The sequence below is a fragment of the Cavia porcellus genome, unplaced genomic scaffold (assembly GCF_034190915.1).
Source record: "Cavia porcellus strain 051 isolate PalLab524CR breed Dunkin Hartley unplaced genomic scaffold, mCavPor4.1 scaffold_29, whole genome shotgun sequence".
NCBI lineage: Eukaryota > Metazoa > Chordata > Mammalia > Rodentia > Caviidae > Cavia > Cavia porcellus.
The window spans coordinates 34,471,496-34,498,055 of NW_026947512.1; the positions used below are offsets into that span (position 1 = coordinate 34,471,496).

At 30.9% G+C, this 26,560-nt stretch overlaps 1 pseudogene; it reads left to right on the forward strand.

Annotated features, from left to right (window-relative positions):
* The first annotated feature begins 45 nt into the window (after positions 1-45).
* The window catches only part of LOC100715437 (eukaryotic initiation factor 4A-I-like), a 95,806-nt pseudogene continuing 69,291 nt past the window's right edge, over positions 46-26,560 (forward strand).

Here is a 26,560-nt window from a genome sequence, read left to right on the forward strand (position 1 = left end):
CCGAGGCGCAATAGCCAACAGAGGCCTGCCCTTCTTTTTTGGGCAATGTGGATCCCCGCAAGGGGTCAACCAGTAGATCCCTTAAAGTGCATCCACCAAGGCCGGGTTAAGCCGCCGCTCACCTGCAGGTACGTACCCTTTTTCAACACAGTCACAGGAGCTGCAGAAGGCTAATGTTATCCAATCATGGGATTACACGTGGGGACAGGCGATTGGGCGGCAACAAGGAAGCAATCAATCATTACCATATATGGCGGGGACAGTAAGCCGAGCAAGAACCAGGAAGCAGGATGTGTGCGCCATCTTGGGCACACGATGGGCGGGGGAGCAGCGAGGTGGTAGGCAGACGCCATCTTGTGGCTATATTCTCATGGGTAATACGGCAGGCTCCCAACAAATTTACATCGTGTTGAATATCTTGGTTGAAGCAAAATAAATTCTTCCACTGATTTTCTTCTTCTATTTTTCTCTTTTATCCTCCTTCTCCGCCTTTTCTCCTGCAAATCTCTTCCAGTCCTCCTTTCCCTTTTCATTTTCCCAACTGCTATGACACGCATCTTATTCCCTATGAACCAACTACATTCACTTTGTAGTAAAATAGTCATGAAATTATTTGAAAGTGTACTTGCTCAGAGTGGAAAACACAGGCATGAAACATTGTCCAAAAAATTGCTAGCACAACACTTTCCCCTCAGTGGACCAAGGGAAGCCAGCTACATCCCTGTCTTTATCTGTCTCGTGTTTGTTTATGTATTTTCTTTTTCTCTTCCTTTCCCTTTCTCCTGTCACAGTTTTCCTTTTCTTTTGTACAGTTTCTTTTCTATTCACAATGTCTGATGCACATTTTGAATATTGTTTACTCGTATTGAATATTGTTTACACTTTCAGACACTTACACTAGTGAGAAAATATGTTTATAGAATTGTTTTCAGATTTTAAGGTCAGATTTACTCACTTTATTATGTTCAGGTATAGCTTTGATTTTTCTCATTTGAGTGTGTTTTTTTCATTTTAAGATTTCAGTCAAAGACAACATTTTTGTCATCTTGTGTATAATAAATGTTAAGAAGCAACTTTAATATTTGAAGAGAGGAAAAATCCTTTATCTCCTAATAGGATGTTATTTTGACTGAATTTAAAATATAAACACATACACATTTTACATGTGAAGTGTATGAGCAGTTAAAAAATAAGATCTATGATCTAAATGGTCTTTGAGTTTGCTTAATTTTATTTATTTTAAGACTAATTTTCTGTCCTATATTTTAACAACTAAATTAATTTGGGGCTTACATCAGGAAAGAACTTTTAGTGTGATGGGTCTGGAAGGAAAAAATCCAGAATTATCCTCAAATTACCAAAATGAATAGTCTTGAGTAACTTTTACTGTGAATCAAAAGTTGCAGCTTTCTGAAATGTACAAGCTCTACACAATTAGGATATGCCTGGCTGCTTTCTAATTGTCTTTGTTGTTTCTATCTAACCTCAATATCATAAATAGACCACAAAATATAGTAACAGCAAAAATGTTTTGAAAGAAAAACTATTATTTCATGTGTTTTATAGATGAGGAGATTAATAAGACAATGAAGTTCATTAAACAAAACAGTGGTAGCAGAGATTCTGATTCCAGAAGTCTCTACCTTACCTACTAAACTTAATCGTCTTGTCTACCATTTTCCTGTTTTTGTTCTTTAACTCAATGGACTTGATGCTCTTCTATTGAAAAATGCAGTGTTTTTAAATATATGATTTGATTTTAGGTGTTTATAGGAACATGAAACGAAATGAATAATTAAGTACTGACTTCTTAAATATGGCATATAACTAATATAAATAAACTTATAATTTTAAAGTAGTTTCAAATTCACATTCATTTTACTTTTTCAACAAAATATTTTTTATTCTCCTTTCCTTACTAAGTTTTCTCCCTGTGCTCTCTTTCATTTTAACTACTGTACGATTTAGTACCTCTCACTTAAAATTTGAAAACATTGTGGTTAATTATCTTGAATATCATATAATGACTCACACAAAATATTTTGTTTTGTGTACTCTCCTGCTGCAAAGTACTCTTAACATTTCTAAATTCGACAGATTCTTAGCACTGAATTGAATATGAACCTCTTTATGGAACAATCTGTGTCTGTTTCATCTGCTCATATTACATTCATAACTCTTGTCTCACAATCAAAACTGAAACACTTTATATCAACCTCAATCAAAATGGTATTTTGGTCACATTATTTTTATATCTCCATATCTCAAATAAACAATAGTTGCTGTAATTTCAAATTCTCATATCTCAATATTTTATTTTATTCCTATATAATACACTATATTTTGCTTTCAAAATTTACACAGCTTTCAAAATATAAACATAATACAATTTTTGGAACACATGCAAGCAGAAACTGTCATTTGAATCAGCATAGTAGTTGTGATTGATAAATACATATAGGTTGATTTTTAATGGGTGTATTTGTGCAAAATACAAATTAATACATTTTGAAGACATATTTTTACCTTAAAATATTTCTGAAAAGATATTTTTCATAAGAGAAAATTAAAAATAAGACTATTAAAGTTTGCACGCACAATCATGAGTTGTAGTACATATTCTGATGTCCCCCTGGAGCCTTGTGTGCTCATGGGTGGGCCTTAGAGAGATGATTGGAACATGTGGGTAGAGCCTTTCAGTGTATCAGCCCACTGATGAATGCATAACTACATGTGATCTGGGAGCTGAGGAGACAGAAGATACAGCTTAGACTGGCCTGTCTCCCTTCATCCTTGCTTGATCCGTCACCTGCTGTCTACTGCCATGCCAAGAGCAGCTTGTCCTCTACCATGTGCACCTGCATGCTGCCCTGCCTGGGCACAGCGGACAGCAGACTGACACCTCTGCAAAATGTAAGAAAATAAATAAATAAACCTTTTCTCCTTCGAAGTGTGTCTGTCTCAGAAATGAGAAAGTAATAGAGGCAATTTCTTCATGTAGTTCAAAACCTGAGAATCTTTTCTTTTTCCTGTTTTAGTTTTTGCTTTTCACGTCTTACTTACTCCATGCTGGGAAATTATCTAACACTAATACTGATTACTTTTTAAAGAGGAAGAAAAGTAATAGTTTCATTATCTATGACAATCATATAAATGTGTGAAAGAACATAAACATAAACACTTAAATTCTTTATGAATGCATTCTTATTTTTAAAAAATGTGAATTTTAAAAAGTCAGAGAAGGTCTAGTTTGTATTTATCACTGTTAATTCTTTTAATTGTATACACAAAGCATTTCTATAAATGATAAAAGCTACAATACTTTTTGAGAAACCAAATGACAGGATTCCATTATTGAGGTCACAGTAAGAAAGTGGTTTCACTATGTTCTAGTATCATCTGGATTTGTAATTTCCTTTTTATTTCATTCTTTGTGACCTATTCTTTACAGCTACAGAAATGAAAAACAGACATTTCATTTTAGCTACATATGCTATACTAACATATATTTATAGTTTGACACATCACTAATTAACTATTGATTTGTTGAATAAATCTTAGACTTCAATATTTTTCTAATTAGAATAATGAGTTTTTCATATGTTGGCAATTGTTTTTCTCTTTTAAAAAATAAGCATCACACAGAAGTATTTTAAAAGGACATATTATTAAGCTCGTTCAGTTTCAAGGCATGGTTAATAAATTAGACCTTTTAGACAAGGGTTCAGGCAAGTTGCCTTTATTGCTTATATAAAGTAATATTTCATGCTCTCATCTAGTTGGACAATGACAAAATGCAGCATTTAACAGTCGTGGTTTGCCCTCTGGGTAATACATTCACTTGGAAGAATTTACTCCATTTGAAGTGAGCACCTATCCAAGTGGGTTATTGTATGTTATATTAAAATTTAAGAACATTAAATCTCCTAAAGCAGAACTCTCATTTTAAATGTTCATAAATAAGTTCCTATCAATTCAATCATACCTAATAAAAGCAATATTACTTATAAATAGTTTGCTTTCTCTAATGGAATCCTTTAGATGATAAGAAGTACAATTTATCATGCATAGGTCTTTATCAGTTGAATTATTTTCAGTAAAAGCAATATTACTTAGACACAGCATTCTCCTTACAATGAATTTTTTATACAATCATGACTGTGTACATTAATTAAACATAAAGATGATCAATGAAATAATAGCAAAAGTAATAGCAAATTTGTTTTGTATGTACATATCTATGTAAAGCAATAAAGCAATCTCAGTGCAGTGAGTCCCATAGACAGACTGCTAACAAATCTGGTCATTTAATGTCTTTTGAAAAAGATGCAATATATACACTAAATGCTGAAACTGGAAAAAGACACAGTCATGGTGATGCTTAAAAATAAATCCGCCCAGTTTATCACTTGTAACCCATGTAAGAAGTACCATCATTAACTATTTTTCTTCTCTCTCTTCTTGCTTTTTTCCCTCTGATACTGTCTTATGTGTCATTTTTCTTATTGGTTTCATACTCTCCTTGGGTGAGCTCTGGATGAAATGTAGGGAGTCACTAGCTCATCTCTTCTCGCTTACACACTTCCTTGCTCTTCAGTGAGGAAGAGGCAGGAGGGACTGTTTGCTGAAGATTGCTTCTTTGCTTCTAATTACTTAGAATCTGGGAAAATAACTTTCTTTATTCTTAAGACATCACTTTGTAAAATCATCTTTGTTTATATTGATATTTTTAAATATTTCGAAGAGCAGACGAAGGCAAACACCACCATCTTCAGCATTCAAAAGCAACACTCCAGGATGACTTCTTAAACTACATCTTTTTTTTTTTAATTTTACTTAAAAGGAGAAAAAAAAAAAACAAGACAAAACAGTGTAAGGGTACAAGTAATACAGGACTACAAAAAAAAAAAAAAAAAAGTAAGAAATCACCAGTTAATAGATTACACATTGTCATCTTAGAAATAGTTGCTCATGTGACAGGATTAAAGCATACAAAGTGGACATTCAAACATTGAGACTGCAAACAGTTGTGTTCAATGATCCAACAAAAACTCCATAATATGGTCATCTATCCTAACATATGTAAACACACTTGCAGTTGTATTCTTTAGAGCACTTTTTTTTCCTCACTTTTTTTACAACAAAATTTACACATTTTGGGTATGATTACTCCCATAGTTCTTATTACTTTTTTGGAAGAAAATAAAACCAAATATGACAAAACAAAGCTGTCAGTCAAAACCAAGGATAGACACAGTACATGATGTAAAAACAGAGTACAAGGTTATCAACAATGGTTACCATAATTCCTCTTGCTTCCTTAAAAAGAATCGTCTATCTCATTATGGATTATAAAGTTGAACAAAACAGTAGAGAACAAAACCAATAAAACCTAAACATTGTAAACATTACAGGACTTCAAAAGAAGATAATAGTCAAACCAGAATGGGCATCATAGTGAATCTTATTGCCTTCAAAGTAGTTAAACTACATCTTACTATGATTCTTTTCAAAAAACAGAGGGTGAGTAAGAAATTTGGCTGCAAATTCAAATGCTATGTACTGTGTCTTCAGATTCTTTGAAGCATTTGTTTTGTTTGGATCTTCTCTAAAATTCCAAACCAACCACTTCTTTTTGATGTCCTTGATATTTGGGGAGTAGAAGCAGGTCTCTTTACAGCTCTTATTTTCACCAAAGACCCAAAAATCCTGCTGTGACCTGCTACATAATTGTTTCATCTTAATTTTTATTTTTTGTCACTGGATACCAGGATAATAAAAGTATTTTGGGGAAAATATTTTTAAGTGTTTCTATATGAAAATGGAAAGTCAGTACCATGGCTCTTTTTATTTTAAGCTTTTATTTCAACTTTATTTTTAAAATTTTATTGATTTATTGATTGATTGTTTGATTGATTAATTGATTAAGACAGGATCTGTTATGTAGTTCAGGCTGGTCTTGAACTCACTATGTAACCACGACTGGCCTTAAACTCAGAGGAATCCTCCTCCCTTAGCCTCTTGAGCGCTGGGATTACAGGCATTAACTACTACACCTGGCTATTTATTTAATTGGAGTTCTAAGCAGACTACTCCAAATGTTTGATTTATGCAACAATGTTTTTAATGAAAGGTATATTCATTTTTCTAGAAACACAAATAAATTGTTTTTAGTCATAATTTCCCCTGATTTTAATCATAGACAACTAAAAATTTGAACAAGGTTTACATGTATATTATATACTTATTTCAATATATATAATATATATGTATAGTGTATATACTATATATACTATAGTACATATACTATATATATATATATATATATATATATATATATATATATGTATACATGTATATGTATAAAGATATATGACTTCAAATGAATGAAGCTCCACATTACTCCATGTGATCTAGATTTATAGTTGTTAGTACTACACATAATGTTACATCTCTTGTAGGGAGTTGATACTATGTAGATGAAACATCTTACTTCCTTTTTTATTCTCTTCCTTCCATTTTTCCTCCTTCCTTCATTTCTTAATTTCCTCCCCAATTGGAAAATCTCTCTCTCCCTCTGTGCTATTTACTATCTATTCTAATTTTGCTCTAGACTTTCTGGTGTTATTTGACTCTGAAGTGCCAGTATGTCATCACAAAAACATTCATGTATGCCATATATCACATGATACTTTAATATGTACTTCCTTAACTCTACGTAAATCCACACCTCTTTCATTATTTAACTTAGTGTTGACACACAGGTATCTATTTTTGTTGTTGTTGTTGTTATTTGTACCAGGGAGTGAACTCTGGACTTCGCACTTGCCAGGCAGGTGCTTATGCTGCTGAGCTAAATTCCCAGCTATATTATCTTACAGTTTAATTCAATAAACAGGAAAAAAAGACTTGTTCCAAAGGCTAATAATATTTCTGTGAATCATAAGGAACTGAAAAAAATGGAAGATAAAGAATATAGACACAATAAAGAAGACATGAATGATATGTTAGGATAGTGGTTAAAATGCATTTTGAATTCTTTACAATGCAGAGTTAGGAAAACTTATCCTAACATATATTATTTAAATTTAATGACTATTTTGTATTTTAGACTACTTTCTTGAACTACAACATAGTGCTGCCATGCCTACCCCGTTCTCTCTTATGGTGCTAGCCTGTTTTATATTCTGTGTTTTGGAGTCACTGATTCAACTAACAGATCCAAAAGGATCCTTGAAATGTATTGAACCATCTTCCCCAAATGAGCTTTCTCTTTCCCTCAGTACTGATTTTATACACCTGTGTTTGACAATCAGAGTCCCCTACAATTTGTAGAGTGACACAAAATTTCATTTTACAGAGAAAATAATTGTATTGACTTATTGAAATACCAGTTTTGAACATTATACTTAGATTTTCTGAAGTGGTTATCAGGACTCTTACATACCTAAAATATAGCACTTAGAACATATTTCTTAAAAAATTGGGTCCATTCAGGAAAATGAGTTAATCATAGGAGAAGTTAAATCACTGAAAAAATAATTCATCATAGTATAGTACTAGTCTGCAATCAAAGTGATATTTATGTGATGATAATCAGGAAATAGTAGCTCATCATTTATGTACAATTGCAGTGTAATATCAGAAAAAATACTGCAATTGTTAACATTACCACCTTTTCCTAAGCAAATAAATAAATTGTGCGAATTAAAAAAGGAGAATCAATTGAGAAATACAGCCTAGCACAGTGTGTTGCTAGAATTTGATTCTGCAAAGATCAGTGGGCTGGCAGTTATCAATAGTAAAATAATATCAAATTTATTTAAAACTGGGGACTATGCAAATATAGTATTGAAATAGATTCAAGTATGTTAGGAGAAAATAAACCCCACTATATACATACTAATTTTTACAATATTGTTATGGATGATGATTAGGTACAATGTATGTTCATCAGCTTTAGACTTACAAAAATACTGAAACTATGATGCAGTAAAATCGCACATACTCTGCATGAGTGGCTAACTTCACAATATGTTATATTTGAAATAACGAATCATTATTGATCTACCATTAACTAAAATTTCACATAATTGACAGCTCCTTACTGTTTGCTTTTGTTTTTACTGATTTTCTTTTCCTATTCAAGAGTCTGTTAAGGATAGTATAATTGTTTTGGTATTCGACAAAATATCTCTCAAATATATTTTTTCTCATGTTACTAGTTTTAGGGAGGAACACCACAGAGGAGCAACTCCATTATCATTGTATCATATACAGAGTAAATATTATCAACATGAATAACTACAGATAATATAATGATATGATAAGGGAGAATAACACTGCTTCTGGGCACTTAGTCAAGTATATTTAAAGATACTCACCTGGGATATCTTTGTAACCTAAGTGTTTTCTGAGTGACTGTAAGTCATCAAAATATATTTATAGTGCTTTCATTTTTTATATATAAAATAGGCTTATATATCAACACAGTTGACCCGAATAATGTTAATCCATGCTAGAATTATTATAGAGACTAATGTCAAAAATTCACCAGGAATATCAGATATCTTGCATATTATTTATCTACTATATATGCAGATGGAGCATAAATAATAAAATTTCAAATTTAGACATTTAAATTTTAAATTCAAAGAAAAAGAAAATTAGATGATACACAGAATAAAATAATAATTTTATATGATATGCGATTTATTTTAACTGACTCTTTTAGAATTTTAGCAAAATTTTATATATTTTAGCAACGTTTTAAAAATATTCTATGTCACTAACTAATTGCACTTTCAGTATCTACAGAGGCGGAATTTTATGTAATATAGGACTGACATATACTCTTGGCAAGTCACTCAACGGTTATCTGAATTTCAGGTACCACAGCCATGAGGAAAAAAAAAAAAAAAAGAAACAAAGAAAGCATCATCAATCTCTTGCCTTTCAGGATTTTTGAGACAATATAAGAGATAACTTATTGAGTTTCTTTCATGGTTCTACAGTTTCTGGTATAGAAATTATGTTAAAATATGAGAGAAATAATTTCTGCCACAATATTACTATAGTACTAGTATACAAGTATCAGGTATTCAATATTGAAATAAGAATGAATTGTAAATATACAATTTTCTACCAAAAAATGAAAGGACAGTTTGAATATAGAAAATTCTAGTATAATCATTATCATTAAAAGTAAAAAAATAAGTTATTTTGTATAAAATTTGTGTTCCTGGTTTTCTCACTAATGAAACATGTAAACATTTTGTAAATGAAGGGACATTGATACTGTTTTATGAAGGAAATATGAAACTTTGTATTTAAAGAAAAATGCATAGTTCTGACCAGTAGAGTAGAAAAATTTCTATCCAAAAATGTAATTTGCTTATCTTGAAAATTTTTTAAAAGAATTTCATAATATACAGGGAAATTTTTTAAAATATAGTCTATAGGGCAGTAAACTTCCTAGCTATGTTTAGTGTTTAATTTCTGATACCCATACACACCATGGCGATTACAGAATTATGCTTAAGTCTGGGATAGCTCAGTTGGTGAACAATTTGGTAACAAAAGTGATTATGAAAATGTAATAATGTTGGGAATAGTATGTAAGAAAACTAATTTTAAAGGGTTTAAAGAATACCAATATAATATATACATACCTCAGTATAACTTTAAAAACTCCCCTTAGAATATTGCTCTTTACAATAAGAAATTCCATAACATTACTTTTATTTTAGAGGAATATTTGAAATGTACATATTTTAATACACTGGATTTATCAAATTGTGGAGAAATTTTAACATATCAATTCATTTAAAATTAATCACTGCCACATACCAGATCATATCAGATCAGATTCATTGTTAGCTTCATTAACACTACTCAGTATTAAAAACTTTATTTCTGAAATTTAATGATCAAAAACTTCTGATTCAAAATTTAAAGCTTTTTTTTAGGCCTCACATGGCATCCTTATCAACTATTCAATTAATACTGAGACTGTCAGTGAAGTATTTTAGCAACATTTGATACTAATTCTGACAGATAATCCAACAGTGACATCTTGGAGGAATTGACATTACTGTGAGGTAGATTTAGAGTAGAGGAAAAGTGGAAAATTATATGCATAAATCTTGACACTCAAAATGCATTTTCCATCTTCCTGAATCACTTGTTAGTCTTCTTTAAATTCTATAATTTTACCACTACTGATGAGTTAACTCCAACAGACAGAACCTAAGATGAATAATGAGATCCTCCCTAAAACACATTTTTGGAGATGTTTGCTGAAGCGGAGATTTCAAATCATTGCTAATTACAGGAAGAACATGCGATAAACAAGTGAGGGCAGAGTGGGTTAGGAGAGAGTGGTGCTTCCCATGGATAACTTGCTGTGAGTAAGGGCAAAGCAAACAGAACCTGGCTGCAAAGCTGGCTCTCAAGTGTAATCCTCAGTGTACAACACTGGCTCTGTGTTTTGGCTCAAAACCAAAAAACCTGGAAACAATGTTCAGAAAAACACTTAATCAAAGTAGAGCGGAGCCAGAAGATGAAAACCGGCCAGAAAAGGGGAATTGGACTGGGAGCTGTGCACGACAACTATCCCTTCTGTTACACATTTGAAAATAGAATCTGGAAACGGTGCCAGTCGACTGGAAGTGGAATTCAAGGTCAATTCCCTCACTCTTTACATTAAGACATGCTAGAAGGATTTTCCTACATTGGGATTGAATACAGAGAAAAAATAACATGGGCTATTAATTTATTGCTGACTCTCGATAAAAATGAAAGTATAGTTGAACAGAATAAGAGAATAAGAGGATGCGTGCTAATGTGTTAGCCTCTGAACATGAAATGCATATTGAATAGAAAAAATAACAGATATTTTAGGAATTGAATAAAAAATAAATTTTAATAAATATGAATTAATGAACTAGTTGATATTTAGAGATTGAATCACAGTATAATTGGGATATTTACATTTTAATTTAAAATATTTAGTTGTTAAATGAAAATGCATAAAATTAGGTAATTTTTACCCATTGCTTGTGTGATTATCCAATTCTATAATGACTGATTTGAATCCATTCAAATTTAAAATGTATTAACATACATAGAGACTTAGTTCTCAAAATCTTTCTAATAATAAAACTCACCAAAATCTCCAATCTCCAATCAATACTGGAAACAGAACTTTTAGCACTGGTAGACATTGTCCAAATATTTATTGTCCCATATACTAATATGTATAACAGATATGTGTCTCAGTGTGTGTGTGTGTGTGTGTGTGTGTGTGTGTGTGTAACTACTATCTGGTAACATACAGCTATTGTTCATTTGAAAGTCTGAAAAAACAACTTTTTACTTTTACACTTTGTTTTGCTTATTTGTTTTGGTATAGGAGATCAAACTCATGACCTCACACTTGCCAGGCAGGTGCTTGTGCCACTGAGCTAAACCCCAACTCTACTTTTTCTTTAAAAAATATGTATTTGAGTTTAAAAGGTACACATGTAGCATTAACCACCATATTTGACACAGTAAATGCTTACTGTTAAATTTGAAAATACTTATAGAAGTATCATTGAAATAGAAAATAATTAAGACAATATAAGCAATTAAAATACAACAAATTAGTATGCATGCAAGCAAATAAAGAGGATTTTTAATTAAAAAAGATTAAGATAAAAGAGGACATAACAACACAGGTCAGAACAGAACAATTTAAGCAACATAGTGTTTCATCACAAGACAACCCGACATAATAGTAGCTACCATAGCATCTCTTTTCCTTGAAATATTTGAGTATACCTTCATACACTACAGTTATCAAACATAACAAGACAGTGTAAAACCATTCAAGAGGTTTAATTTTATGGACCCAAATTAAATGAATACCTCAAATCTAATACAATTTTAAAAACAGTAATAAAGAGTAAGCATGTACTATAAAATATAAAGTATTACTACATAGTAGACTACACAATTGTCTAGAGACATTGAGTGTATATAGATATTAATATATAAATTACAAATACAAAATACAAACAGCAAATAATGTTTCATATTTCTGGATATATGACTTAAGGTATCAAAAGTGATTTTAGTCACATATCAATTGATTCTTTTACCTTTAATGTATATTATATAATGAAATGTAATATTGTCTAATATATAACAATTGTATTAACATAGAAAAATTATTGGAATTATAAATATGAAAAATCATTTTATATTTGGAAATATATTTTACATTTGTAAGAGGAAATAAGCAATACAATATTCAAAATTAGATGGAATTGATACAAATGAAAGTTGAAATTTATGGGAACAAACAAAGTTGTAAGAAAAAGAAAATCAAGTAGATGATGATATTTAAACGAAATACAAAGCAATAAATTACATAAAAATGTTATAGAGACTTTAAATGAAGTTTAGTATAGAAAATATTCATTATGATAACATAATTACAATGATAACTGGCCATCCAAGACTGTCTGACAATCTATAAAGAATAAGTTTGTGATGGGAAAAATTTAGAGCTCTGACTAAATCTCCAGGTATAAAGTAAAAATAAATTCTGGATTCTTTACTTGCTTCTGTGAACTAAGATAATACTAGTTACAAAATGCTTTTGCTGACGAGTGAAAAAAAATCAAACTTCACTCAAATATTTTCTTTATACCTGATGTGAAGGATTTTTTATAACGTTAACTGATTGGACTAGATAAAACTCAATTTTTCTATCTAAGATTCCTTTTAGGACATGGAAGCATAGACAATTATTGTGATCTATTACCACAGGATTAAAATCTAAAGATATCCATGACATTCAAGTTCTTTGCAAAGTTAATTATGTGCCAGTTTATAAATTAGTCGCACTGAAAATTGTTGATCAGATGAAAGTAGTCTATATTGCAAATATTCTCTTGTTTTTCCTCTAATTATTTAAAAGAATTTTTTTCAATCAGGGCAAATTAAATATCAGACAGAAAGAGGAAAAGCTACAGGTTAACCTGATGACACCCATCCTGTAGTAGTTAAGAGCAATAATATCTGCTTACAGACCAATTTCCAAAGTGAAACACTCTTTCTCTGTTCTCTTGCTGTGCCATTCAGCTGCCTGGGGACTGGACAATTTCAACTGTCTGTTTCTACTATGTATAAAGAATCTCGGCAACATTTTTGTTGAGGATCCCATACAATCACCTCTAGAAGATGATTGTGACTTATTATTGTGGCTGACAATTTAGTACATTCCAGATTTCTCCACTTCTCTTGTTCAAAATAGAGAACCCAGAAATGTGTGTTCAGAAAAAACTAAGTTTCTTCAAATAACTTATTGGAACAACTGAAAGGTGGAGAAATATTGATATTACTGTCATTGTATTATTAAGTGTCAGGTGCCGGCCTAGTAAACACATGAGGAATTTAAAATGTCAGGAGTGACAGCAGGAATAGGAAAAATCAGGTTTCCAGACCACTGCAAGGGACATTAGTCATGTCCAGGTGAGTACCAGCTGGTTTCACACCCAGCCATTGCCAGGTCACATAAGAATCAACCCTGTATATATGCCAATAGATGACATCCTTGGATCATTAGAGAGAAATTCTATCAGCGATGGCCAATAAAGAACACTTAACTGTAAAATTCACATATCAGACCTCTAATACTTGTTTTCTCCAAGTATAATAGTACTAACAGCAAGAAAACTACAATAAAAGTACATAAAATATAATAAATACAGACAATTTCTATGTAAAATTTAAAATCTAGGGAGCTAACTGATCTTCTAGAAAATCAACGTATATTCAAATTTATTAACAATATATAAACATAAAAAGACACAATAGACCACTAATTTAGAGAGTTAGTAAAGATTTACTGCTTGAGCAGTTCCAATGTAATCCAACATTTCCTGGAGCAAACTGCATGCACATAATTTAGACTGAAAATTTTTAAAACTGTAAGGTTCCATTCACTACAGCAGTACAATCTATCAAGTGCATAGCAATAAATCTGATAACAAGTAGCAGAAACTATAAAACATAACTCCACAGCATAAATACAACTTGAGCAGATGGAGAAACCCACACGCACATCAATATATAAAAATGTTCACTTTCTCCAAAATAAATTGCAAAATTTATTGAAATTTCAAACATTCCAGATTTATGAGAATTTTTAAAATTTCTAAAATTACCTCATTTCAATCATAAAAATAAACGTGATTGGAAATTAGTAAGAAAAAAGAAAGTCTCACAAAGCATTTATGAAAGTATTTCTGACTTCTATGCAATATATCTCATTATTTAACCCTTGTTTACTACTTATACATACACTTAAGATCCCAAAAATAAGTTATATTCAATCTCTTCTTCATTTTGTAATTCATAGCATCGTTTGAAAATGCATTATGAAAACATAAAAATAAACCTCACAAGACACAAATTAAGAAATATCTCAGGAGGAACACATTACATTTCATGACTTTATTCTTTACGTTTTTTGTGTTAACAAAAGATAAATCATTTTCAGTGAAAGTTAGTAAAATACTCTGATGAAATAGCACACTGGATGGAGACATGACTGCCTACTCTTTCACAATGTATCTAAAAGGAGGCACAACTTGCCAATCAATATACACACAGACTCAAATACAATCAAAACATGAATGTTTAGTTACAAATGATAATTATATGCACTTTATTTTTATTAGCATTTTTAATCATTTTTTTCATTCATATCTTGATGTATTTGTTACTGCAGTCTCTTCTTTCATTTTGTAAACTTCTCGAGGCATAGAAGACTATGAAGATGCATTTAATGAGGATTCTCCTTTTAATTTCAAAGTGGGACATTTAGATTATGTTTGCAATTTATTTTTCTTACTACTTTAGGGAGAAAAGAGACATTTAGATATACCAAATTTGATCAAGGTGACAGCTTTTTTCTTCAGGTTATTTGTAACATGGAGTGTTTAAGCTTTTAAATTTGGTTGACTTATGGAACATATAAAGTATTTCATAACTTATTTCTATTCCTACCAATGATAGGATAGATATTCTTTTTTTTTGCAACATTTCCCTATTTTTGTATTTTACTTTTAGTACTTTAAAATTTATAGTTCCTTTTTATACTTAGAGTTAATAAATATTAATTGTAAAATCAGTAATTATAATAGTTATCTCATTAGGAATCTTCTAGACATTTTCACTTTCATTTTAAGATAATAAAGAATATCGGATCACATTATTCATTGGTTAATTTTGAAAACTCAGTCTTCCTTTTATAGGAATAACTAGATTTAGTGCAAAGAAATTAAACATTTTCACTATTTCATTTGAAATTTTATAGTACAAGAAAACTTTACAACCCATAAAAAGAAAAAATGGCCTACATACATCTTCCTTAAATTTGAATATTTTCTCTCCAACTATTTTCTGCCTATTTTTGATATCATATAAGCATGTAAATTTATTTTATTCTGTATTTATGTTAATTTTTATAACATAAAAATTGACAAATTATACATAAGTCAGTCACATGTATATTTGAGATCAGGATGTCAACTATTAAAATAGTTTTTATTCTAATTGTTATCTTTTTGTACTAGTGAATTGTGTGGAAATAAATATATAAAGATATATTTATTTGCTGGCATTCAATCAAATAATAATATCCATTTAATTATTAAATCAGTAATAAGCATGAATAATGGCTGAGATAGTAGTTTTATCCCCAAGACAGTCATAATATAGTAAATAATACAGTATTTTAATACACTTTTTATACATTTTAGCCAGTGAGTTACATGCTTATCAAACTTATTATTTTGTTTAACTCATATTTACAAAGTGTATTTTTATAAGTTTTAACTCATATGTAATTTCCATATCATAAATTAATCCACTTAAAGTATAAATGAAGTATGTTTTTGGACCTGTAACTTTCACCACTGTGCAGGTCAGGCATTAATACTAGGATTCTCTGTAATACTAAAATCTGACTATCATTTCTCTTATAGGAAATGATATAGTATTTGCAATGTTACCTAAGCTCACCTTCATAGTTACTTTACATCTATATTATGTATAATAAATGAAACAATGTAATTATTGTCAATAGTTGCTATATTGTATTATTTAGGGATTAATGAACAGGAAGAAAGAGTTTTATATGTTCAGTATAATTATTTTTTAGCATATTTTCAGTTTGTGGTTGGTTTAATGTGTAGATACAGATACTGTAAATAAGAAAGCCTGACTATAGTTCCCTTCTTCATCTTAGGTTTTGCAAAATTCCAGTTAGTTTAACTTTGGTAAAAAAAAAAAAAAAAAAAAAAAAAAAAAAAAAAAAAAAAAAAAAAAAAAACTTATCTCAAGGAACCACTATGGCTAGGATAAAGTTAAACTTTCAGATTTATGGGTTTACACCTTGTAAGTTTGATCCCTACTATGATAAGATGACAGCTGTTGTTACCATCAGAAAATGATGCCTGGTAGGAAATGAATAGGTCCTTTGGGCTAGAAAAGTTAAATTCTGGAGAAGTTGTATTGAGTTAAAAGGAGATCTGACTATTCTCTGAATTCTGGTTTCTTATCCTGACACTTTGATGCCCTCTGTGGACATCTCATCTCTTAGATTTTCCTTTTAAGCTTTTTGTTCAGAGGATTGTTTTCTCTGGTTATCCTCCAGCAGTAAGATGACTGTGATGTTCAACATTTCTGTCATATTGATTTTGACAACTGAGCTCAGCAAAATGAATATTTACACTTCATTAGCTCTGATTCTGTTCAAATAAAAGCGTTTGCAAGAGGAATCTCCCCAAAAAAGACTGGACAAGGAAAACAACACCACCAAAAAATATTCTGGGAATAAATAAGGCTCTGAAAGAAGGCTAAAGGTAATATGTGCTCCCTGCCTAGCACTGACTCATTGACCCATGGGCTGCTGCTTCTTTTCACCATGAATTAGGATTTGTGATCTAGCGTAAGTGAAGGAGGGTTGTGAATAGGACAGATTAGAATGCCACAAAATCTCTCCTCTTTTTTTTTTTTTAATACAAAGATTGGAATTTTTGTTGAATTCATGTTATTACTACTGTTATAAATATTTGGTTAACCTTCAGAACTTCAAAAACATTGATTTTAGGATTTTAGTTTTTGTTTCATTTTGAGTTCAATTTCTCAGTTTTATTTATATTTTAGTGCAGAAAAGAACTTGCAGAACTCTATCCGGAGTCAACTTATGGGTCAAATTACAGTCAATAAAGAACACTTTCGCTCTAAATGATATAACTGCATATATGTTTAAGTGTGTAAAATTGATGACCATATTACTAAGGTTTTGTTGGATCGTTGAACAGAATTGTTTGCAGTTTCACTCTTGAATGTCCACTTGATATGCTCTAATTCTGTAACATGAACAACTATTTCTAAGAGCACAATATGTAATTTATCAACTAGAGATTTCTTGCTTTTTGTTTTTTTTAATTTTGTACTATTTCTACCCTTTTTCTCTTTTGTGCTTTTTTTCTCTTCAAATAAAATTTTAAAAAAATGAACACTTTACCTCACCAAGACTATCAAGAATTTTAGGACCATCATTAAAAATTATTCAGCACCATTCATTTTTCCTGTGACATTTTGGTTATGAGTATTTGTATGGAGATATGAAAACTTACCTTCTAAAGCTTCCTATGGGTCACTCTAGACTTCCACTGAGACTTTACTTCTAGTTACGCCCTTGCTTGTCTATTTCCCTTCCTGTTTTATTTCTCTTTTATTCTAATTGGGTTGTTTTAATTTTTGTCTGTTAGCCAGCTCATTTTGCTCCTTTTAAATATCTTCTGCTAAACATAAACTTAGTTTTTAAACTATTGTATATGTAGATCCAATTTTTTTTATTTTCTATTTTTATTGGGATACTTGACATCAATTTTTCATTTCATTAAATGTATTAAATCACTTCATTCATATTTTGACAATACCCATCTATGTTTGGTTTTACATTTACATATCTTATGTGGATATTTTTTCATTATTAATGATAATTTTTTGAAATTAAAATCTCTTTTCCTTGGAGATATTTTTTCTTCCTTGTTATTTATTTAGCATGCTGTTGTCTTTAAGTATGGTTATATTTTCCATCTTTTCTGACTGTTGGAGACCACTATGAAGTGGCTCTGAGCAGGATTTAAATTTTACTAATTGGCTTCCTATGTTTATCTGTGAGTCTGTCCTAGGCCTAGGCTCCTGTATGGAGATGGGAGCTGATGCATAGTAAGTGAATCTCTCTGAATCACTGGTCCTGGCTTAGACCTGTAGTGGCCTGTGAGGCCAGAGATACCTCAAAGGGCAAGGTAAGGCCACAGCTGCGAACACTTGGCTCCAGCTCCAATTAACAAGATAGAGACTGCAGCTGCAGAAATTACTCCTACAGTCTCATTCCTACAATATGTTCATGATTAGACAAGTGCTACTGAATTGACTCCATTCATTACTTGGAGACGACCTTGAAGTGACTTCTAATATCCTGCCTTTGCCTGCAGTTTCCTCAATTTCTCTGCCCTTTGCTCTTGGTCCTAATATAAGAGGACTGTCCTAGAGATTTTGTCTTAACCCTCAGAGTCACGAACTTAATTAAAGGGTTTTGACCCTTCTGGAGCCCTAAAATATCATACAATTTGTCTCTTTTTATGTAACCTCTGCCATACACTCACTTGGGAGGTCAGGGATCTAGGTCAGGACCCAGTAAGTGACCACAATATCAGGACCCATCCTTTCCACAAAATGTTCCTATTTTAGAAGTCATAGATAAACCAGAGTCAATAATGTTAGACATAAAACCTTTCTACAGACCCAATTTCCCTACTGGATCAATATTAGCTCAGTGGCTATAACTGTAATCTTATTGATTGAGTAATTTGACCCATTGGACCCATACTATGATTTTACTCTGTAAGATACCCCTGAAAAGGGCCTCAGTGGCAACCCACTCTGGTGTCCTAGTGTCTCGCAAGAGTTTTTCCTATTCTCCAATAAAGCTTTTCTACTCTTAACCTCTTTTGTCCTTTGAAATTCACTCTTCAGTTTCATGGGACAGGAACTCAGAACATTTGACATCTAGCAGATTGGGAGTTCTATTTCTCTTATATCATGATCTTAGTTTAGCCACCCAGCTTCTGGTGCAATGTGCTCAATTTGTACTTTTTTATCTAGTGTTTCAAAATTTTCGGTGGACTATCAGTGGACTCAGGTTATTGAAAATGAAGTGACATGCAATCTGAGAGATTTGTTAAATATTCTAGGCAGAAAACAGGAACTCGACATCATTTGAAACAACATGGGTACTGTACACTGGAAGATTCGGGATCACATTCTGCTGTTTAAAAATAGGTAGCTCTGAGGACTGGGGATTTAACTCGGTGGCACAAGTGTCTGCCTGGCAAGTGCAAGGTTATGAGTTTGATCCCTGGTACTAAAAATAAAAATAAGTAGCTCTGAATTTGGGCATTAGAATTGTTCAAACTTCAGTTTTTGATCTACATGAACTCCAGTTGTTCCAAGGGAAAAAGTTAATTCGAATCGATGAAGTACTTAGCAAATTAAATGATACTTGAGTGCTCAAATACTTTATGTTTATTATTGTAGTTATATTTTGATATGTGTACTACTGAAGAATCTAATTTGTAGATATCAAGATATTAAGTAGCATGTGTATAGAAATTTGAAATGGAGAATTAAGGTGAATGGGTCTAACACTATTAATCCCATTGTTTAAAATTGCTAAATAAGCTACAATACTGATCTTACATAAATTGAATTTACTGTATTTTTAACTCTTCTCCTTATTTTAAATTTGTTTTTATCAGTAGTAGTAGGATGTCTTTGCCATGCATAATGTGGTCTTAGTCTCATATATTATTTTTCTTTTTGCACTGGAATCTTCTGTACTGCCATTTCTCATCACTTGTTTACCATAATCTGAACTGGGAAGAAAATGACAATGAAAGGAAGAATGGCTCATACTTTCTGAAGGATCATTTTCTATTTCTATACATTCAAAATTAATAGCATACACGATTTTAGTGTATTTTTTTTTCCAAAAAATAAGCACATGAAGCAAAGCACTCCAAAAACAAAGTGAGCTTTGGTAGCAGACACGTGTTTCTGTTGCCCTGCACTCACATCACATCTGCCATCAACTCTGTTGAAGAATCTCCCTTGTTTGGATAAAACTAATTCAGTGACAGTCATGCCAATTTTAGCTTTGATGTTGTTTCAATTAAATATCTGGAAAGAATCAATGTCTTATACAACACTTTAAGTCACATTGGTGCTCTGATTTATCTTTTGGCTTTCTGCTCATATGAGCCAATCAATTATTGTATTTATGTTGATTCAATTGAATTTTGGTTAGTTACAAATAAAATGATTCTGAATGATATAGGTCTTGTTGTTTTTGTCTATAAATATGTATGCTTTTCATTTAAATAGCAGCTAAAATCCTTTGATTTAGTTAATATCCAAATCAATTATTTATGGATAATTAGAAAAATTATAGTTTTTATTGGTGTTTTCCTTTAAAGATTTGTATCATTTTTCCTTCTTCAGTATACTTTTAACTTTATTTTTATTACATGATTTAATAGTGGTTGTTATTCCCATGCATATTTAATGATTTATTTTTGTGCCAGGACCTTTATTAGCCTTAGGAATATACTGGTAATCAGAATAAAAGTCCTGTCCTATTAACCTTGTGAGTGTGGGTCCAATTGGGAAACAGCAATCAGTGGAGTAAAAATGCACTCTATGTTAGATGGTGTTGTGTGCCATGGAAAATAAAGGAGATATGGCAGAAAAAAAAAAAACCTTTTATTCAGTTGGAGTTATTTTAATTTTCATTAATCATTAAGTCATAATTTCTTAAATAATGTTTTATTATTGCATGTTATGTCAAATTTAAAATTGTTTAAATTTATTTTATGCCAAATTTCAAATTTTATGAAGATGTAAATTAGTATTGAATGCTTACAATAGTAGTATAGTTTTATTGAACACATAATCCCTTCTCTTACATTTCACCATCTATTTTTATAGACATATAGCTTAAGTTTGAATTTTTTATTTTCATATTACCCCATGAAATCAACAGCCCTGCATTTGTAGACATTTTTGTGTCAAATGGCATGGTTTTCTAGTATTAAAAAAGTGATACAGCATCTACATCAACACAATGGATTGAACATATTTATATAAAATGTGTTGTGAAATTCATTCTCACTGATGTTGTACTGGTAAAATATCCATAATGCCCTTACCAGTCAGCAGTCTCATTGAAATTTTAAAATATATATATATATATATATATATATATATATATATACACTGATAATAAAAATCCTCAAGCCACATATCATATCTGGCTGAGAATGTGTCTGAGGAAAAACATGCTTCCGAGGAGAAATTTGCTTGGTAGTGGTCAGTTCACATGTGCAAAGCTGGTGTTTTGAAAAGTCTGTGAGAATCTTGTGAGACAAATGAATGTAGTTTTTCATTATTTTTTTCTCAATCATTCATGTACTGCTGCATAGATATTAATTAACTGTTGCTACTACAGAGCTCATAGCGACTTTTGACAACAATAAAAATACCATCCAAGTATGAGAAGTTAATTATCACAGTCAATGTCCTGTGGATGACTCAGAGGAAAAACAGATGTCAGTGAGGCCGCCCTAAAACTGTCACTTCTTTTATCACAACAGAAATGGGCTGGTATTACAAATATTTACTAACAAGTTTTTCCTGACTTTGTCACGGAGCTTAAGAGTAAACGAGTCATAACCTTTCTATTAAATCATTGATCAGAATATAAATTAAACAATATTATAAATATACTATGTTCATAGGTATCAAAATTTTCATTTGAACATTTCAAAATGATTACAAGTACATATGTGTGATGAATATTTTGGACAAGTGTTTATAAAAACTAAGACACATGTCTCATAACAATTATTTAAATGTATTTAAAATCTATATAAGACCAGTGATCACTATCTTATTTTGATTTCTTTATGCTGTATCAGGCAATGCTCAACACTTTTTCCATTTGATTTCTGAGATACATTAGAGAAATTTCCAAATCTACATAACGACTATCACATTTAAGAAGATTGATTTTACTTCTGTTTTCACTTGTTTATTTAAGAGAAAAAAAGGCACAGAAAAGAAAAAGAGACCAACAAAAACTACCACAAACCCAAGACAATAACAATATAGGTTTTCAAAACAAGATGATAGCAAGTTAACAATGGTAGTAATATTACATATTGTTATCTTCAATAGAGTTGCTTAGATATAGACATGTAAAATTGATCAAATCGTATGAGTATTAACTACTCTTTTCAAAGGACTAATACAATAAGTACTATAGTCATCTTAGCAATCTTACCGTTACACAATCTTTATTGTAGATTTTGTATTATGTCTTTCAGTATCCTACACTAGGGAGACAATACAGCATTTGAACATGTGAGTGATGAGTACGATCACAATTTGAAAGCCACAATGTTATCTTTCTTTACAGCTGAGTAGTACTCCACTGTATAGAAATACCACGTGTTTTTAAATCCATTCTTCAATTAATGGACCCTTTGGCTATTACAAGTTGTGCTGCTATATACATCGGTGCACATATATCATTGTAGTATAATTTTTTCAGTCCTTCTGGAAAATAACCAGAAGTGGAATAACTCGATCAAATGGAACCACTAATCCTAGCTTTTTGTAGATTTCATACTTCAAAACTGATTTTCCACATATACCTGTGCTTGAACTATATCATTTAGAGCAATTTAAACTTATTTCATGTATGAAGGTGACCATCCTGATATATTCACTTCCTCAGAACACATTTGAATTTTTTAGTATTTAAAAATATTTTCAATAAGGAGTGAAAATTAATGATTTCACCAGAGCTACAACACACTTTACAGTATTCTTGTCATCACTAGACAACATTCATATGATTATAGCAATAGTTTGTGAAACGGTACTTTATACTTCTTAGTTTAATTTGCATAAACTCATGAGTAACATTAAAACTCCATAGAGTACATTACATTTTAAAATTCTTAAAGTAAAATTGCTTTCTTAACATACATAAAGCAATGAAATTTATGATTTCTTTAAAAGTTTCAGTATATATAATTTGTATTTGATCATTTCCTGTCATTTTATGCATATGAATTTTAATTATATACCCTTTACATCCTACCTTTTTTTGTAAGAGAGTCTCACTATGTATCAGAGTCTCACAGACCCTTCGACTCACGATGGGGTACAGGCTGGTCTCAAATTCCCATGATTCTCCTGCCTTAGTCTTTCAAGTGCTGGAATTACAGGTGTCTGCCACCATATATGATCATTTTCTTTATTGTTAACCAATTTGCGGGAAAAGTATCATTTATAGGACAGAATTGTGTATATAAATTCCATTTTGTGAAGGCCTAGTTTCTTTCATCATGCCACTGAGCTGGAGTTGAATGAATTACTGGATGTAATTTGAACTGGCCCTGCAAGGGAGTTGCTTCCTAAATAAATTTGTTGTCACTGAAGGTACAAGAGCTTTATTAATTCCATAGTGTTGTGTCCACAATTTTAAAATTTCCATAACAAATAAATAAATAAATAAATAAATTCATATACAAGCAGTTTCAAGCAATGTATTAAAAATTACATTTAATGAAAATTTTAAACATTTAATTTAATGCCACAAAATCCATTGGTATTTACAAAAATAATTATGGATGAGTACAAATAATGTTGATTATTTATGATTTTATATTAAACCTATCTCATCTTATTTTATTAAATCTCATACCTGTGACTTTGTTACAGATTCAAATTAAAATAAATTCTTTAAAAAATGAAAATATCAAAGGTGAAAATGGCATATATGTAAATTGATTAATGCAAATTTAAACAAATGAATAAATTTAATTCAGTAGAGACTCATTTTATGCAATTAACACAGTAATCTCTTTATTGATATAATCTAGTCACAATCATCATCTCAGTAAAAAGGCAATGATCATTTAAATATAATTTGTATATTTATATATTTATGCTTTCAGTTCAATTTATTGAGAATATTTTCATTTGATTTCCACATGCATTGGTTATTTTTATCTCATGAGACAAAATACTTGATGCTCAAATCTAAGGAAGTTCATATTTTGTGGAGGTTTCAGTCCATACTTGGTTGGTGCCAAGACAAAGTGGCTAATGGCACAAAACAATAGTTCATGGCAATGGAAATAAACAAAAATAACAAGAGCAGAATGGAAGTAATAAGAACAGAAGACTCTTTTGATCCTTTATTTTGCATGTAGAAGAACCTATAGTAGGTTCAGCACTCAGATCCATAATCAGTGCTGATCCATAATCAGCATTAGACCATGAATCAGTCACAAACTCTGGAAGTCTGACCCTATTACTGCATGAGGATTTGGTAGGACACAAATAATAACACAAATAATAACATCAAGATATATCCTTAGTTTAGAATAACACTATATGTGATGGTGTTTCCAATTTTTTCCCATTTTTGTGTGTCCTCCATTCAATAATCCAATTAATGAACTCATGTATCAAAAGTATTTTTTAAGATAGTACTGACATATGTCATGAAGTTAGATCTAAGATAAACCCATGACCCTCACAATAGAGATGTTCTTTTTGTAATTGTTCTCTAAACAACATAGTGTATAAATGGTATGCATAATATTATATCTAGTATTATATCTAATAAATATAGTAGCTTTTGGTGTTGGTAGAGCTCCTAGAATCAATCCACAATGAATAAACAGTGATAACTATACACAGTTAAGTACTTTTCACAACATTAAGTGGTTTTTACATCATATATGTTAAACACTCTCATCATCAGACTCACTTTTCTTGATTTCAATAACCTGTTGTGAACTAAGGTGAGAAAATAATACATGAAATTCTCCTAATAATTAATAGGATTCATGCTGTGCATCATTCTGTGTAATGTGAAGAAATTCTGTGCCTCCCAGGTCTTTACCAGGAGGGGACCCAAATCACCCTTTTCCAGGATACTCATACACTGGCTGAATGATTTGTCTTGTCATCAGTAGTTTAGTAGTTAACTCTTGTTCAAGGAGTACTCTTACTCCTTAGTAATGGCACCAAATAACAAAAGTAAAGAGGCCGGTAATTAAAATATGCCAAAAGACCTGTAAAATAATTCCTCTGAGTGAAGATATTGAAGTTCTTTCCACAATAAAGAAATAAGAGATGATTATATGTTGAAACTGGTAATATTTGCAATCAAATATTTTATTCCAGGGAACAAGGACATTTTCATGCAGTAGAATATACTACAATTTATTCTAATTTTTGTGAAATTATTTATTTTATTTTAAAGAAAAAAAGAAAAGATAAAAGTAAACCTTACTTTCAAAATAGACTAGTATGAGAGTAACAATAATTAATATATGTATTTGTTATCATCATAGTAGTCATTCAGAGTACAAGATGTGGGAAAGAAATATCGTCCAAAAAATATTTGCTCCAACCTTTCGTTCAATTTTTTTTTTATTTTAAAGAGAATAAAATTAACAAACAAACAAAATAAAGCAAATTAGAGCAGAACAATGCAGCCAATACAGGACTTCAAAACTAGACAAGAGGAAATCAACAATTACTACCATAATGCCTTTTATTTTCTTCCAAATAGCTGCGCATATCATATAAACAATAAAATTAAGCAAAAAAAAAAAAAAAAAAAAAAAAAAAAAAAAACATTCAAAATAAAAGGATGAAAAATTGTAGGACTCCAAAACAAGACAACAGAAAATCAGCAATGGCTTGCTTTTTTCAAATGTCTTGTTTTCTTCAAAATATCTGTCTATACTTTCATACATAATGAAATCAAATAATAGAAAACAGACTGAAACCAATCAAAACAAGGGAATAAAGGCATTATAGGACTTCAAAACAAAATAATAGAAAATCAACAATGCTTATCATAATACATCCTGTTATTTTCTAAACAGCAGCCCATAACATCAGACACATTATCATCTAACAAAATAAGACAGAGTAAAACCAAACCCAACAAAATTATGAAAATGATAAAAGGATTCGTAACAACATAGCAGGAAATTAACAGTGGTTACCACTTTCCTTTTTTAGGCATTTCCTTCCCTATACGTTTAATAATATCCCATTAACTCTTTCAGGTTTTTTTTTTTATGTTAGGAGATAACACAGTCTTCATCAATATTAGTCCAAACTATTTCATCCATGAGCATAATACCCATTACATCCATTTAGCTACAAAAACCTCTAGATTATTATCGTTAGTAGCTGGGTAGCTTTCTATTGTATGAAAATATCATTTCTTTCTGCTGTTGATGGGCAAGTTATACTTGCTTTTTATGTGTGTGTATACCATCGTGTCTAACTATATATATTTTTTTGTCTTTTGAGTTTCAATCTATGAATTTAC